Source organism: Chlorocebus sabaeus, chromosome 20 (genome assembly GCF_047675955.1).
Source record: "Chlorocebus sabaeus isolate Y175 chromosome 20, mChlSab1.0.hap1, whole genome shotgun sequence".
Taxonomy (NCBI): Eukaryota; Metazoa; Chordata; class Mammalia; order Primates; family Cercopithecidae; genus Chlorocebus; species Chlorocebus sabaeus.
Window position 1 is genome coordinate 22,470,454 of NC_132923.1, and position 17,794 is coordinate 22,488,247.

The following is a 17,794-nucleotide window of genomic DNA, read 5'->3' on the forward strand; positions in this document are numbered from 1 at the left end:
CCAGGGAAGGTTTCAAGGAGCTGGGGCTCAAGTTGGCTTTTAAGAGAAGAGAGCACAGGTTTGGCACAGAGAACTGGAGAGGGCACATCTGGAGCCCTTCGGTCTGGCATAGCCCTTCGCTCCAGTCCCGAGTTGAGGAAACTGTATAGCTGCGTCCTGCAGGTATAGCTAGTGTCCTCTCTCTAAGCCACCCACCACCCCCAGGCAGCTGAGAGCTCAGTGGGGGCGTTCCCTCCAAGCTCCAGTGGCCTTGCATCTGCTGTCTTGAGTGCTAACAGGTTGAACAGCAACCTGGATATTTCCTTCACTGTATCTCTGAGGAGGGACGACCCCACTCTGTCTGCAGACTCCTGCTCAGATAGTCAATACTGTATCTCTGTGTTGAGCCTGTGAAGAGAGGGGCTGGGAAAATCAGCCCTGCTCTGGTGTGCAAAAGGTATAAATCTTGATTTGTTCAAAGTGAGAAAGTTTGGTGGGCTCTGCTTACACTCCAGGAAGAGTCTGGGGGACACCCCATTCTCATAGCTTGTGCTGACTTTGACCAGTCCAGCCCAATGGCTCAGTGCCTCCCCCACCTTTGCTTTCCTGAAATGTCATCCCTAAGAAGAACATAAGTAGCCGGCTGGCTAGCAGGCAGACGGGGCGGGCAGACGGGGCGGATCAGAACAGCAGCTGTGCGGCAGCCCCAGGCCCGAGCGCTCCACCCCATAAATCACTCTGAAGTTTACATCTGGTGCAGCTCTTCCCTGTGGTCTCCTTAGGCTGTGGTTTCATTATGGTAACTGGGCAGGTAGAGAAAAGCAACTCAGCCCTCCTCAGAGTGAGGCTGCCACCCAGGGAAGGGCGTGAGGGCCAGTGGCTGCAGGAAGCAGAGCTCAGCTCAGCCCTTCTAGGAGCCTCCTTTGCTCCTTGCCAGAGTCCACCATCTGGTGTCTTTGGCTCTAGGCATGACTGGAAGCCTCATGCCTGGGGTAAGCAGTCTGTGCCCAAGCACACTCCTCACCTGGATGCACCTTTCCATATCCAAGAACCCCGTGGCTGTCCTGCCCTTGTCCCATCACCACTTCCCCAGCCTGGCTTCTGAAAAGGGCAGATCAACCAAAGAGCATGGAACAAATCACCACCATCCTCATCATCCTCAACTATTACCATTATAGCCCCCTCCCTCTCCTCCTCCTAAGAACACTGTGCCAGGCATGGGGGTGAGGGTGGGGCTGGGGTAGAAAACAGCCTCTTTGACCCACAGAAACTTGTCATCTAATTACAGAGACAGGAAAAGTCCCTGCAGTAGCTGGCAGTGCAAAGCAGCAAATACGATCCGCTGTGTACGGTTGTAGGAGCCTTACAGTTAGGACAGCTGGTGAAGATCTCCTGGATAAGGAGAACTAAATCAGGTGGGGAAGGACAGTCATGAATAAGTCAACAGCCCAAGAGGAAGGGGCAGCATTCCAGCCAGCTGCAGAGGGAGTCCAGGTGCAGAGCGAGTCCAGGTGCAGAGGGAGTCCAGCTGCAGAGTGAGTCCAGCTGCAGAGGGAGTCCAGCTGCAGGAGTTTCCCAAGCTGCAGAGCCGCACCCATGCTCAGCCAGTCTGTCTTACTGTCTGTCTGAGCTGGATGTTTCTTCTCAAGTGAGTCCCCAGCCACCCTCCAACCCACAGCCCCACCAGCAGATAGAATTCTCAGGAGCAGGTTCATCACCCTGCCAGGCAAGGACTCAAGCAAAAAGAGGGGGAAGAGGTACAAGAAGGCTGGTGCTTGTACCTATTTGTGGTGCTGTCAAATTTTAATTATTTGGGAGCCAGAGAGGCCTAAGTCATCACAGTCAGTAGGAATGACAGAGCACTGGGTGTATATGAATTTCCACAGCCAGCACAATGAGGAGCAATACTGACGAGCTGAGTGCAGCCAACAGCCAGCTCCCATCTCTCCCGTGTGTCTGATTCCATTCCCAGAGCTGCCCTTTGGACCTGAGCTCAGGAATCCAGCAGCTTCAGAAAAACACCTGACATTTCTGCCTCTTGCCTTTGCCAACAAGTTCTCCATGTCAGGCAGGCCTGTTCCCACGTCTCTGCCTGGTGCAAACCAATCCACCTTTCAGAGCCTAACTGCCGTCATCCTCCATGTGGCCTCCCGGTCTCACAGCAGCTGCCTGTCCAGTGTGTTCTCTGTATCCCCAAGTTATATCCTGAGCCATATTCTACGTTGTAAAGTCCTCCCAATGGCTCAGGAATGGCTTGTGACCCACATTTGACTTTCTCTTGTGTTTTCCCTCAGGGTTGAGTGTAAGAAACCAGTACTTTCTTGTTAAATGACCGGTGGCTTACTTAATTCAATTAAAACTATATATGGGTGCCCAAGGAAAAGACTATTAAAGAAGCAGTTGGAATTGAATGGAGTTCACCTGGGAAGGCTTCTTGGAGGAGAAGCAGCTCAAGTAGTATTTAGAAAATGGGTTAGAGCCAGGCTTGGTTGGGAGAGACCCAGCCTGTGCTCTTGTTCAGAGGTGAATGGGATGGTTTGTGTCTGGGGTAACCAGTCAGATCAGGTAGTCTGGACCAAGGCAGAGGGTCCGTGACCCACACGCTGAGCAGAAGGAAAGGTGCCATGAGAAAGGGGACTTGGAGGCTGCTCTGTGCTCACCAAAGTGATGTGAATGCTGCCTGTGTTGCTCCTTGAGTTTGTGCAGGAGAGTCAGATTCAGCCCTGGCAGGTGGCACCAGGCAGGTCCCTTGTTCCCGCCCCCGCCCTTGTGCTTGACTTGAAGTACCAAAGCCTGAAACATTTGCATTGTTTTCTCACAAACACAGAACCCTGAGCTCAAGGCTAGTGAAGGGGAGGTACACATCGGGGGAGTCTAGCTCTTTGTTATTTGCAGATCTTAAGCCTCAAGGGACACTCACCTCCCTACCCTAGATTGTTCCAGAGGGAAGTCTGGGTAGCACAGCAGCTCATATGTCCCACTGGCTGGAGAGCCAGAGCAAACCGGGCCTGCAGGACAGTCAGAGGCCTCTTGCATTGCGTGGAATTAAGAAACTCAGGCCTGGGATGGAAATTTTGGGAGTTCACTACACCCATTCCAGCCCTGGGAAGCGCTGACCTTCTGCTTCCGCCATCTCTCCTCCTGCCTGGCTTGCCCAAGGGCCCCTGATGGTCTCTTGGGCATACCCAGAGCTTTGCCACTCTCTCCAACCAGAGCTTCAATTGGCTAAAATCACCATGCTCTTCCCTCCTAGCATCTTCTGCCCCCAGTCTCATTATTTCTAAATAAAGCTGTAGATTTATCATTATAATAGAGCTGCCATCACCCGGGTTTGCTAACATCTCTAATCTTGTAGTTATTGCTACAGAGGACTCAGACCCCACCGCACACAACTATTCCTGTGGCTATTCCCTCTCCTTCACTGTAGTGGGAGATGAAGGCTGTAATTGGGGCCATAAATATGTGCTGTGCTTGGTGGTGCTAATGGATTCAGCCATCTTCCTGCCTTACCAGGTCCCTACTAGTTTAGAGTGTGCATGTGTGTGTGTGTGCATGTGTGTTGTTTTTGGACTAGGCTAGAGTGTGTGTGCACGCATGTGTATGTGTATGTTTGTGAGTGTGCATTTGTGTGTGTGTGTGTTTTTTAGGGGTGATGAAGTGTTCCATATACTTCCAGAGAACCTGGACTGAGGGTATGCAGGGAGGAAGGGAGACCTTAAATGGTAGAATAGCCTCTGGCCTGGAAATGAGCAGAGCTGTGCAGAAGGAGTGCAGGCTTTATTGTCAACCCAACCTGAGTTGCATTCTAACTTCCTCACTTTCTAGCTTTAAAACCTTGGGATATTATCTAAACTGCACCTCAGGTTTGACATCAGCAAGACAGGGATAATAATGGCTTCTAGTCCTATTGGTATTACATGTAGTAAATGAAACAGAGTACACAGCCACCCAGGACAGCACTGTCACAGAGCAATTGCTGAGCCCTATTCCTCTGGTGCCTTCCTGCTATAACACTCCCAGGCCTGACCTTCCCCTTCAGTCCAGGTCACCTGTTCTGACTGGTTGTTGGATATTATGATTCCTTTTTTATTTCTTGTCTTGGCTATGCCGTGTGTTTTCTGTGTGACCTTGAAAAAGTGACTTTCCATCTCTGGGCTGCATTTTCCTCAGTATTAAACCATCTCTAGAGGCCTGTGATTCTCAGCTCCTCCCCCCAGGAAGTTCTTGGCTCTCATGCTTTCACAGAACAGAGCTACCTATTCTCCGGAGTGTGGTCTCCATAGCAGAGGCCTAAACCGCACAGTGATAAGCCACCGGGCAGAATTTCCAGACATCCTCACTCTTCCCTTAAATGTCACTAAGAGTCAGGCCTCTCTTCAAGCCCTTGGGGAATGTCCTCTAGGAGGTTTCTGCCACAGGGGAGGCCCCATCAGCAACCCGTCCTCCTCCTTTTCCCATGAGCCACCTTCCTATGCCGGCACTCAGCTCCCTCCCTCCCGTCTCCTTCCCAATCCCCATTTACTGGAATCTGCCAGTCATTACTTATTGAGCTCCTGCTAGCTACCAAGGGCACAACCTGCTTTGCCATGTTTCATCCTCACCACAATGCTTATGGTGACCCCCTATATGTAAATAAACAAATGAAGTTTGTTTAAGTGACTTACCCATTGTCACCCAAACAGAAATAATAAAGCCAAGATTTGAACTCATGATCCTTACACCACCAGAGGGAAGCATGGTTACATTGTTTCTTGGGACAGAAAATAAACACCGAAATTGTGCAGCTCATCAGGGGATCCAGAAGAGTGTTTTGTTCTGTTTTTTCTTTGTGGGCTGCTTAGGTTCTCTCGCTCATCTCAAAATCTGGTCATTTTGGAGAGTGGGTTTGGTGCTGACATTGGATTCCTTTACCTTTTCCCCCATTTCCTTTCTGTGAGCACTAGGCTCGACATCCTTTCTCTTTAGTTGAATAGCTCTTCATTGAATGCCGACTATGTGCTGGTCAGTGCATCATTGGTCACTTGTTGAATGCAGAGCCATGGGCTGGGCTATGGAAAGGAAGGCAGAGCAAGAGCCCTCCACATCAGGGTGCCCAGGCTGATGGGAACTGTAGGAGATGCCTGTGCCCCCCAGTCCCCAAACCCCTCATACACAAGGCACACACCTGGCAACAGACCAGTTCAGGATGCTTACAACACAATTATGCAAGCTGCTGCACTGCAAGCCATGTGCAGAGGTGTTAGGAGACGTGAAGAAAAGAAATCGGAGTCAGATGAGATTGCTCTAGAAAAGCTGCTTCTAGAAAAGAAAAGTTTTAGGCCAGGTTATGTTGATGACAGTGAAGGACAGAGCATGAAAAAAGAGGAAGTCAGAGGAAGGCGAGTATGTTTCTTTGTTCTCTTTGGACTTAGGGAAGGATCTAGAGAGAACTTCTCTCTCATAAGATTGGGTTTCTTTTCTTTGTATAATAACTACTTGCAGAGTAATTACTATGTAGCAGGCACCAGGCTGGGAATATGACTTCAACTCCAGTCCTGCCCTCAAGACCTCGCAGTCTGATGGGGGAGGCAGCAAACCAGTTCTGTCGTCTTGGGGACATGCAGGTCCCTCACTGGCCCAGCATGTTGGGGGAAGACAGGCCTCCTGAAATGAAATTGCCTTGCTTGCCTGAAAAAATTTTCTGTTGCATCCTCTTCTCACGCCCACACACTCAAGTCAAATGAGATCCCAGTGTGGCCACAAAAGGCTTTTTCAAGTAGAGCCAAAGAATCAGCTAATTGATCCACTGTGACTCATTGAATCACCTGGGGATGAAGCCTCCCAAAGCTTCATTGACCGGCAGTTCGATACAATGCCTTCAAAGTGTCCACCTTGGATCTCAGGTTTCTAGGTCTGTCCTGGGCAGGAGACGGGCAGGAGTAAGAGGTAAGCGTATTGAATCTTCATCCACTAAACAGGTCTTCAACGAGCCCTCAAAGAACATAGTTGGGTCCTAGAAAAACTAACTGAGTATTGAAGGGACGAACATAGTCCTTGCTTTCAAGGAACTCACAGTTCAACAGAGGTTTCAGAGCAAGTAAAATCTAATGAAAGGAACACAATTATTTACATTACATTAAAAGGAAAAAGGGGGAGATTGAGGTGAGTATTGAAGCGAGAAGAGTGAGTGAGTGGGATGAGGGATACAGATGGCTGAAGGAGAATTCAGGAACAAGAACTGAGCTTTGGGAACGCCCACAGCCAGGATGAAGGAGAAAGAGCGGCAGGCAGCAAAGAGCACCGAGCAGGAGGAGATCAAGAGAAAGGGAACAGAGGAAGTCAAAGGAGGAATCACTTGGGAATTATTCATTCAGCAATGACCTGTTTAAACATCTGCTAAGTACCAAGCATGGTCCTAGATGCTGAGGATGCAGCAGTCAACAAAGTTCCTGCTCTCATGGAGCTTATGCTCTAGTGGAGGAAGGCAAATGACTAAGATAAATAGTATGTCTGAGAGTCATAAATGACATGGAGAAAACGAAGCAGGAAGTGTGATAGGAGAGTTGGGCTGGGGAGGGTGGGTTGGGGAGGGTGGGCAGGGGAGACCTCCCTGAGAGGGTGCCCTTTGCGTAGACCTGAAATATGGGAGAGAACTCTACAGATATTTGCAGGAAGAGAGGCCCAGGCAGAGAGAAAAGACCCTACAGTGGGATGGCATCTGGCATGATCAAAGAACAAGAAAGAGGCCAGGCACATTGGCTCACACCTGTATTCCTAGCACTTTGGGAGGCTGAGGCAGGAGGATCGTGTGAGGCCAGGATTTTGAGACCAGCTGCTGGCAAAACAAGGAGACCTCGTCTCTACAAAAATTAAAAAAAAAAAAAAAAAGCCAGGTGTGGTGGTGCATGCCTATAATCCCAGCAACTCGGAGGCTGAGGTGGGACAATCACTTGAGACTGGGAGATGGAGGCTGCAGTGAGCCATGATCACAGCACTGTGCTGTGATTCATCAGACTGGGCAACAGAGCAAGACTCTGTCTATAAAAAAGAGAGGGAGAGGAAGAAGGAAGGAAGGAAGGAAGGAAGGAAGGAAGGAAGGAAGGAAGGAAGGAAGGAAGGAAGGAAGGAAGGAAGGAAGGGAAAAAAAGAGAAAAAGAACAGCAAGAGGACCAATGTGGCAGAAGCAGAAACAGGGCTGGGGAGGGGAAAGAGTGAAAGATAAAGTGGGAGAGGTAAGAGGCCTGAGAGGTTAATATGGGTCCACAACCAAAAGTTCAAAAGGATCACTGCAGCTGATGGGCTGGGACTAGACTACTATACACAGTCAGAGCAAAGGCAGGAAAGTCAGTGGGGATGTGATTGTCCTGAAAAAGAGATGACAGTAGCTTGAACAAGGATGGTGGTAGATGTGTAAGATGTGGCTAGTCTCTGAATGTATTTTGAAAGTACAGCCAGCAGTATTTGATGACAGATTGGGTGGAGGGTCTAGGGTGTAGAGAAAGAGAAGAATCAAGATTTTCAGTCCGAACAACTCGGGATGCTGAGTTGAGAAATCTTGGAGGAAGAACCCATCTGGGGAGGAAGATTAGGAGCTCAGATTTGGACATGTCATATTTGAGATACCTTTTGGACATCCAAGTGGTGATGCTACGTAGGAAGCTGGATATAAAGTCTGGAGTCCAGGAGTGAGGTCTTGGTTAAAGAAACAGATCTAGGAGATGTTAGCACATAAATGGTGTCAAGAGCCATGAGACTGATTGAAATCCCAGTGGAATAAATTTAGCTAGAAAAGAGGAAAGAAACAGGATTTAACCATGAGGTACTCTAACAATTGATGTGGGGCTATGAAGAAAACCCAGCAAAGGAGACTAGCAGCAGGGGAAAAGAAGGAAAGCCATGAGGGTACAGTGTCTCAGGAAACAAAGGAAGTGTTTCCAGAAGGACAGGGGTAAGGCTCAGTTGTATTAGATGCTGTGACCAATCAAGTAAGATGCCGACTGAGACCTGGCCATTTTGTTCAGCATCAAGGAGCTTATCATCGTCCTTGACAAGGGCCACTTTGGTGGAACCTGAGTGGGGAAGATCAACTGTGGAACGGGGACTTGGGTCGCGTTATTCTGGGGAAATTTTCTGGAGGGTGCAGTTCTTGAAATGGGTTTTTAAAGGTCTAGGAGTGTTGGTTTGGCAGTGTGCCAAGAGGCTGGTTCCATGTATGGGCCATAGCTTAGGAAAAAGCTGGGGCTGGGACAGGGAGGTAGAGTGAGCAGCCCTGGCTGAGAGCAACACAGAACAATTCAGGCCAAGACCACCTTTTCCATCAGAAATTTGCAGAAAGGCTCGGTATCCCTAGAATTCTGCCTTAAATTCCTGAGTGTCTGGACTGCTGCATGCAGGTCCAAGCCAGGATAGAAGCAGAGAGGGAGAGTTTTCTGAAAGAGGTCAGCAGGGCAAATCAGGGTTACATGGAAGCCCCAGTAGGTGTAAAGGTATGCCTGAGCCTGGGGAACTGGGTGGCCTGCCCAAACCCATGAAGACTGCTCCCTAGGCCGAACCCTGCAGCCGGAGCACTCTGAATAATGCATAAAGATGGCCAGGCTTGCGCCCCTCTTTGAGCAGTCCAAGTGAGCCCAGCAGTGGCTCTCCCAGCTGCCTGGCCCCCACCCACCTGGATCAGAAGCCACCAGGTCCTTGGTAGGGCTGCAGGGCTCCCTTGTGTGTTTGCTGCTGTGCAGCTTCCCGGTTGTCTTTGCTGGATGTTCATTTGCCCCCACGCTCTCCTGGGCCTGGTCTCATCATCCTTGTTATTCTCTGACACCCCCTCCCTTAGACCAATGGCTGGAAATGTCCAGTGCATCCTACTCACAGTTTATTCCTTCCACCCCTGCCAATGCAGAGATGGGTGGGTCCTCTCCTTTGTACCTCTCACCAAAGAGGGGAGGCGGTGAAGAGCCTGGCTGCCTACCTGGAAGGATTTCTTGGTCAGATGGGAACATCAAGCAAGGAGCAGCTTTTCCTGCTCCAGAATAGTAACAGCAGCCCTAACCTCAGACCTCATGTCCTGTAGTGACTAGGAGGAAATTGGAGGTTGGAGGGTGCAGGGAGGGGTCCCTCCAGGCTCAAAGCTCAGATCCTGAGAATGTGCCTCACTGTGTCCAGTCCCAGGTTCCAAAGCCAACAGGACCTTGACTTTTCTGGGACTGCCCAAGGGGCCAAGGCTCCTCTAGAGAAGGATTGCTGAAAATCCACCAAGAGCCCAGAAAGGAAAGAGGAGAGGTGTGCCCTCCCACGGGCAGCCTTCACTAGGACCTCCATGGTCAATCCGGGAGTCGGGTCACACACTCCCACAGCTGAGCAGCAGCAGGTCCCTTCCACCACAGGTGAGGACTCCAAGTCCACAAACGGTTCCTGCTGCAGAGGTGACGGATGTGCCCCTACCCTTCCACACACTCTCACTTGAGCCAAAATTAGGACCTGCAGCTGTTCTTGGTTCCAGGGGGCTAAAGGTTTCCATGTGATGCTGGAAAACAAAGCTAATGGTCCAGACAGGGCTCTGACCTGCAGTAAGCAGAGCTGCTCAGCTCTGCTGGCCTTGGGTGTTCTTATTTAAGTTGTTTCTAAACTTGGCCTTTCACAATAGGTCCTTCTCTGCTGCTTCAGAAGAAATGGCTTACAAAGCTGCCGGAGGCCCAGACAGTGGAGACAGTTCCATGTTCACTCTTGATGAGTTCCCTAGCCTCCAGACAGCCCCATTGCCCACTCAGGCCAGCTTCCTGTAGGGCACGGCTCCCACTGGCAACCAGACCACAACCCTGTCTTCCCTCCCTCCCTCTGCTCACAGCCTGCTTCAGCACAGAGCTGGTGGGCAAGCCGACCCTGCCCCCAGCCCAATGTGCCCCTCATTAGTATGCTGTGCCTCTGGATGGAATAAATATCTAATCTTTCCTTTACAAGAGGATGAATGGGAAATCATTAGGCAACGAGCTCATGCATCAACAAAAAGTGATTTCTCCAACACAGATGTACTTCCCATGCTTCCCCCGACCTTGCTCCCAGAACATATGCACTTGCTTAGTGCTTCCACCGCCTAATAACACACAATGACATTTTCTCCTGGAGAGAGACTATTTGGTCGCAAGGAAAGCAGCAGCCAAACATCCCCTCTGGGCACTGTCACAGACTTTCGAACTCCAGGATTCATCCAGGAGGAAGGGAATGCAGTTTTCTAGATCAGCAGCAATTCAGAGAGACTAGGGTCATGGGGTGTAACTATGACCAGAATAGCAACCAACTCGGGAGAATTGGAGCAGTCCCTGAGGGGCTTCACATTTTCCTGCGGACCACAGTGTTATGACTCCATATTTTCATGGACTTGGGGGTGGTCAGAGCTAGAAAGAGCCTCGGAGATTACCTGGCTCAACCTCCTCCTGCCATAGATGAGTAATCTCAGACCAGAGAAGTCTCACACCTTGCTTGGGGTGGTTGGGAGTCAATGCAAATCTGGGCTCCAAAGCAGGTCTCATGAGACCCAGCCCATGCCCTTCCTACTGCCTTCCTAGTCTCTGGATTTTTATAGGAAATTCTCTTGCCTTGTTTTTACTCTTTCCTTCCCAGGCGCCTGCCCACTCTCTGCCTTCATCCTGTGCCCATGAGCCTCTCTCTCCTGTAGGGAAGAGGTGAAAGAGAGAATTTGGAGTTAAAGGCATGAAATGTCAAAGGGCACAAATCCCCTCCCCTATCCCAAAAGTTAGTCCTTTCCATGCAAGGAAGATCTAAGACCAGAAATAGGCAAACCAACAAGCAACATCAGCAGGAAAACCAAGGAAAAAAGAGGCCATTTATCAAAGTGTTTTGACCCTGAGCCAATTAACTCCCACCCAAAATCTCCCCATGGTACATAAATATTTCTGTCTTACAGGAGGAAGGAGACAAGGTGAGCCGTAGAGTATAGGTCAGCCTTGTCCAGTTGCTAGCATATTTTATAGTGTTTTAGTGTCAGCAGCAATACAGAAAAATGTGGTCTCTACAGCAGCCATCCTCCCCCTCCCTCCAGCCCCCACGCCCCTGCCAACCCTGAGCCCATCTGGCCCTCATTCATCCTCATCAGCCATCCACTGTAGCCACATTTTCCTGTCATGTCTGAATTGACACCTACTCATTCTCCATGAATATTTAATATCTTCCTTTCTGGACAAAGTCTGTAAGACCTTGAGGGCCTCTCTAGGGCTGCACTGCAATCTGGGTAGAAAGCTTTCCATGGAGTCCACTTGGCCTTGGGATGAGGGAATTAGGGTAGAGAGACAGCCCCCGGACAGGATGAGCCACAGCACGATGTTCACCCATGTCTGGCCAGCACAGGCTGGCACTGCCCTCTGTCTTGATGGACTGAAAAGCACCAGTGATTGCCTCAAAAGACTGTCATGTAGAGCCCTACCTGGCTGATTGTCTGGACGTGACACAATGTGGAGTTCACCAACATCCTTGACCATGGGTCGGGTTTCCCTAGGAGCTATTTTATGTTTTCTTCCCAAAACCTGTGTCTGATATACTTGAAGTGGGAGGGAATGCAGGTGAGATCAGCAATGGGTGCGAAAACAAGCCTCAGATGACAATTTATGTGCAGAATTCCAACTGCAGGTTAAGGAGGGTGTCCGCCAGAGCTTCTTGACCTCCTGTGTGCCAGGCTCTAAGTGCCATGGTTTATTCATTCCTCACCCCTGCCTTGCAGGGTCGGTACTGGTGTTATCCCCAGTCTCCAGATGAAGCAACTCAGGCAATCTGCTCAAGGTCACCAGGCCGGTGAGCGGCAGGGGTCCACCTGGCCAGCCGGCTGCATGTGCTCCAAGCCCTCCCCCATCTTGCCTTCTCAGGAACTGGCTAACAGGGGCTCCCTCCATGTGTCCTGCCTCTTTCTGGGGTGGGGAAAGCATATATGAGCATAGTCTCTTCTGGCACTAACGTTCCACCTCTTCCTAAATGTCATCCTCCTCTTGGTCTCTGATGGCTCTTCCTTCATTGACCCAGTCACGGAACACGGGCCTAGCACCAGCACACCCCAAGCAACACAAAGTGAGGAGCAGCACTTAACTGCAGGTCTGTTGTGATGGAGAGTACCACTTCCCAGCGGCACAGCAGACTGCTGGTGGGCACCTGCCCCCAGCTCCCCACCGCTCCCATCATTCTATTGTCTTCCCTCTCCATTCCCCGAAAGTTCCAGGCCTCACATCCAAACAACCACACATCCCTCTTTCAATTGCCTGACTTCTCTCCAGCCCCAGCCCCAGCTGCGGCTCAGTTGCAGCCCCATCTTCTCACACTTAAAACCCAACAAGGTTGCTAATTGAATAACTGGCCATCATTTCCAGAAGCAGTGGGGACCCTAAGATTGTTATATTGCCTTTACCAGGCTCCACCCTCCATAGAAGGCTTTTATGGTTTCAAATGGCATTTGCTTTCTCTGTTTCCTAAGAATTTCTATGGCCATTGGCATTTCTGTGGGGCTTATAAAGCCATTTTCCTATATATGCCAAGAGAGGCCCCTCCTTAGGGCTTGGCTGGAGTTGCCACCTGAGATAGGAAGGCGGAAGCCACTTCCATCTCAACCCTCCCAGTTCTGCAAGTCTCCTGAGAATGAACCAGTCCTTCCGTCCAAAATGAAGCCTGAGAAGAAGGCCCCAGCCAGGTGGAAGAATTGGATGGGGTCTCAGCCAGAAAAGAGAGTGTTAGAGATAAATGTCCATAAAAGAGGGGATGCCACTCCACGGGGACAGGCAGAGAGCTGCCAGGGAAAGACGTGGGGAGGGGCCTGTGCAAGTGTCCTGGCCACCTGGGGCTGGAGACCCTGAGGCAGCGTCGTTTGCTTTGTCTGTGGCTATTTCCTTTTGTTCACCCTTAGTATTTGAAGTTCTTTTTTATACTACCAGCCTCTTTCAGGGTTGTGATGGGAACCAGGAGTGGGGTTTGGCTCTACACTTGGGTTGGAGCTTTAAAGAGAATTCAGGGACAGAATATGAAGGAGCACCTAGAACCAGAAAGAAAACCCAAAAGGAAAGAAGGGGAATGTCCAGGGGGAGAGACAGAGGGTCTTTCTTCAGCCACCCTCGCCCCCTGCCAGCCTTCTCCAGAGCTCCTCTCTGCTGCCCCCAAAAGGCTTTGCACCTTGTTTGAATAAAAGAGGTCATCGCTCTGTAGAAGGAGAGGGGAGAGGACAGCCTCTCACGCCACCCCTGCACCCACGGGAACAGCACTGGCGTGGGGCTCTTTCCCAGGGTGAATCGGTCCCTCCTCGAGCCTTTGGTTGACTCACATCTCTGTAGTGACACATTGGACCATGTGCTAGGAAGAGTCCAACTTCCAGAGAGAAAAAAACAGCTCTGGTGGTGTGTCCTGACAACATGATAAGCACTTCCCTTCTTGAGAAGTTGGGGACAGGGCTAGCTTTGTGACTTGAGGCACCTGCTTGAAAATGCCTCCTCCACATTGTCAGAGTCATCTCCAGCTGAGTCACTCCTGCAGGGCCCTGTGAGAGCGACACTGCTGGGAGCCCTGCCCAGCCCCTCCCAGGATCGATACATCAGAGGAACTAGCTGAAAGTCAGCTGGAAGCAAAAAGGCAGGAAGGAGGGCACACGGAACAGCCAAGCTCAGAGTGCCTCACAGGCCCTGGAGAAAAGAAGGTGTGAGTCAGGATTCTAACGCTCACAAGCTGTGCTGGGCGGGCAGGCCCTGGACAGGCATTTTGAAAGTGGGGGATTAGGGCTCAAGGTGACTCTTATGGGGGAAATTACGAGAACCAATATTTCTTTGTGCTGCTGGGCCTTTTTGGTAGGTTTGTGGAGAACAAGAGGCCGGGGGAAAGGCTGGCAGTGAAGGCCTTTGTAACTCCCACTCCTGCTGGCAGGGTGTTTTTAGCGAATCCTATCCAAGTGCAGGCAGCCACCCAGCTCTTTTTAGGGAGTGGGCGTTCCCTAGGAAAGTATTCCCCCAACCCTATTTGGAGAATTTTTACCAGAGAAACTCTGGCTGCGCTCCTGTCTGCGTCCTGCAAGAGATAGGGAAGCAGAATCTGAGCAGAGCCCTCCGCCACCCACCCTGAGTCTGGCCAGACCCCAGGCAGCCCCATGCGTGTGTGTACATATGCTCATGTACACACACACACACACATGCACACGCTGTGTCCACCACATGCCAGGGAAGCAGCAAGGGGCTTGTTCCATCTTGTTTGATTGGCTTTCTGTCACTCCTCCTCCCCGCAGAGGACTCCAGTCCCAGCGACATTTTTTTAGTTCCCCTAAGAAATTCTGTTTGGAAAAGAATTTCGAGGAGACCTCACAGCCTGAAGATGATGTGCCTTATGAATACCCTTAAGGGTGATAATAATAAAACCCAAACCACTTCCATGTCAGTTTGCGTCTCTCACGTGTTGAGAAAGGAGGACAAAGATTCTCTCTTCATTTCACTGACAGGGAAGCTGAGGCCCTGATAATGGTATAGAGCCTTCAAGGCCATGCAGTCAGCTCTGGGCTCTCAGTCAGGATCCATGAGACCCTGCAAGGGGCATGGATCCAAGGGCAGACTCGGTGCCAGGCCCCAAGAGCCTGCAGGTAAGCAAGAGTTGGAGTCAGGAGGCTGGGGCTTGAAGCTGGCCTCTGCTGTGTGGCCTGTCAAACCACTTCACCTCTCTCTTTCCTCCTTAGCCAAATGTGGACAAGGATCTCTACCACAGGGCTGTGACTAGGGTGCAATATGATTTCCATGAGAAGAGGGCCTTCCTGGGTTCTTGCCATGGTTTATGGCTCTTGAATCTAACAACAACAATAACTAATGTGTTTATAAATAAATTTCCTAGGATATATTTTTATTTAACCTCAATACAGGAAGGTATCAGTATTTCCATTTTACAGATGGGGAAAACTAAGGAAATTCCCTGAAGTTACACAGTTTTAAAATGATAGAGCAGAGAACCAAAACTGAGATCATTTGCTTTGAATGCTCTATAACTCATATATTTTACCATTCTTTGCCTCAAGGTAAAGTATTACATTCTTATTTTCGATATTTTAGAAAATACAGAAAAACACCAAAAATACATTTCACTAGAAGCCCATTCTCCCAAGAATACTGCAACTCACATTTTGATGAGCCCCCGAGTCCCCCTGTTGCTTAGAAAATGATGTGAATGCAGTGAAGGGCAGGGACTACCCTGCAGACTGTGACAGGTTGATGCACTGGCTGGGTTGGGACGGCAAATGTCTAGGATTAAGGAATTTTGGAGGAATGCTGGAAAGAAGAGAAGATGTGGAGTGGAGAACAAGAGGGAGGAGAGTGCGAGGTGTGCAGGGCCAAGGCTCCGAGGAGGGATAGTGAGGACAGGCCTGAAGATCTGGCAGGCCCCAAGCCAGCCTTCTCACCAAAGACCAAGGCCACTGCCCATCTCATATCAGCAAGTCCTTGAGCACTCTGAGATGTTAGGAGTAGGAGGGGCCATGGTCTTCTCAGATGATGTTGAGATCCTAGAAGACACTCTGGAGAGTCCTACAACCTCACAGGGACTGCCAACCTCCCCCTGGGGGGGTTGGGGGTTATGCAGACATCGCCTGTCCCTCTCTGGCCAGTTAGCTGCCCAATGGACAGGGCAGTAGGGACAGCTTCAACTAAGGCCCTGACTCTAGGCATGGACAGCGTGAGGTTTGATGCAGCTCTGTTCTCCAGCCAGGACAGCATCAGTAGCTCCTTCAAGCCACACAACCCTGGGTGTCTTCCCAGTGACGTAGGAGTAGGTCCCAGACAGCCATGCCCTCTTTACCAATCCCTGAGTGCAGGTGCCCCAGGGGCAGGGACCCCATCTCGTAACTAATAACAACAATATTAGTAACAAGTCACCTTGCCTTTATATAGCACTATTGAATTTATGGAGCCTTTTTGCACACATTGTCTCATTTAATCCTCAGCAGGTAGAAGGAATTATCCTAATTCTGTAGATAGAGAAAATTAAGCTAAGAGAGGCTAAGTGAATTATCTGAGGTTGCACAGCATGTAATAAAAACCTTTCTTTATTTTGCTTGTCACTTTGTGTTGCTCCAGAAAAGATTTAGCTAGCTCATAGGACATACGACAAGATTAAAAATAAGTTTAAAATGAGAGCACCCTACACAATGTGCACGCCCTGCCATCTAAACCTGCCCAGAGGCAGGCCACACGAGTGACTTGAAGCATTCTGGCAGATAATACAAAAAGGGAAAGGTAGTCACAGAATTCAGTGTCCATTAAGTAAAGACAAACCAGAGGCCTAGGAAACACAAAGCTATTCCTGGTTCTAGGACAGGAAGAGATTTTCTACCGAGGACATCACATGGTGAACACCATCACGGGGGCGGATCATAGCGTGGTCTTTGAATTCTGAGACCTCCTGAACACCTCTATGCCTTGGGTTCTTCAACTGCAAAGTGGGGGTAATTATAAAACCTAGCTCACAAATTTGTTGTAACAAATACATGAGAATCTTTAAAAGAGTTTTGCTTTTTTGTTGTTTTGCTTTGTTTTGTTTTTTAAACAGAGTTTGGTTCTGTCGCCCAGGCTGGAGTGCAGTGGCGCGATCTCGGCTCACTGCAAGCTCCGCCTCCCGGGTTCACGCCATTCTCCTGCCTCAGCCTCCTGAGTAGCTGGGACTACAGGTGCCCGCCACCACACCCGGCTAATTGTTTGTATTCTTAGTAAAGACGGGGTTTCACCGTGTTAGCCAGGATGGTCTTGATCTCCTGACCTGGTGATCCGCCCGCCTCAGCCTCCCAAAGTGCTGGGATTACAGGTGTAAGCCCGGCCTAAAAGAGATTTTTAAAAACAAGTTACTGAGAGAGTGTGTAAAGCTCCGTTAAACCCTACTCAGTCAGAGGTCCAGAAGCATTGGGTGAATAATTCTCAGGGACAACCTTTTAGAAAACCAAACTGACTTGGCATGGTGGCTGAGGTAGACCCTGGGGTCTGGCTGCCTTTGTTTAAGCCGTATCTCCACACTCTTTAACAGAACATCTCTATGCTTGTTCTCTCATCTGTAAAATGTGGGTAAAACTTACCCTTTTCCATAAGGTTGTTGTGAGGATTAAAGAAGAGAATTCACACAAATCTCAGCCAAGTGCCCATCGGCACACAGCAGCAGCTCAATGAATGCCAGCTATGTGTAGTACCTTTAAAGTATTTCTTTGTCATCATCCAGTGTTAGAGGTAGGCAGTCCCTGGAATTTGGGACTTTCCAAATTACTGGAGCCCTGAACCCTGGCCTTGTATCCAGTAAGTACTCAATTTATACTTGTGGGATGGAATTGGAAAGTAAGAGAAAGGGATTCTAGCTTAGTCTAGGAGCTGGAAAACTCCAAGTAGAATCACCAGGGATGCACAGCCCTTCCAAGCCTCTGTTTTCTGATATGTGAAACGAGAAGGAGCCTTTGTACTCTCTGGGGGCCCTTGAGCTCTCACACGGATCCCCAGAGAGGTCTTTACACTTCAACTACTAACTGCAGAGGGGGATTGGTTGGGAATTCTTTAAAGAGAGGCATCAGGCCGACTTGATTCCCACCTTTATCTCTAGGAAGGACTGGGCTGGGACTGAGTTGCTGGATGCTCTGCAGAACCGTGGTGTGCGTGGAGGGCAGTGATCACAGAGACATAGGAGCCACCCCAGGTCCAGGAATCTGTGATTTCCCGCTGCTGGGCCTGGCAGAAAGGGGCTTGGGTATATGCCTGGGAATGGGCTATTTCCACTCCCGTTTGGGACCCTGCCCCCTTGAGGAAGCGTTGCCTCAGCTGACACCGACAGGAGATGGCTCTGTCTGGTGTGAGAGGAG

The 17,794-nt window shown here is 49.9% G+C and overlaps 1 protein-coding gene across 4 annotated transcripts in view; it reads left to right on the forward strand.

Moving 5' to 3' along the window:
• The window catches only part of SYT6 (synaptotagmin 6), a 69,072-nt gene that overhangs the window by 24,463 nt on the left and 26,815 nt on the right, over positions 1-17,794 (forward strand). The window lies entirely within an intron of this gene.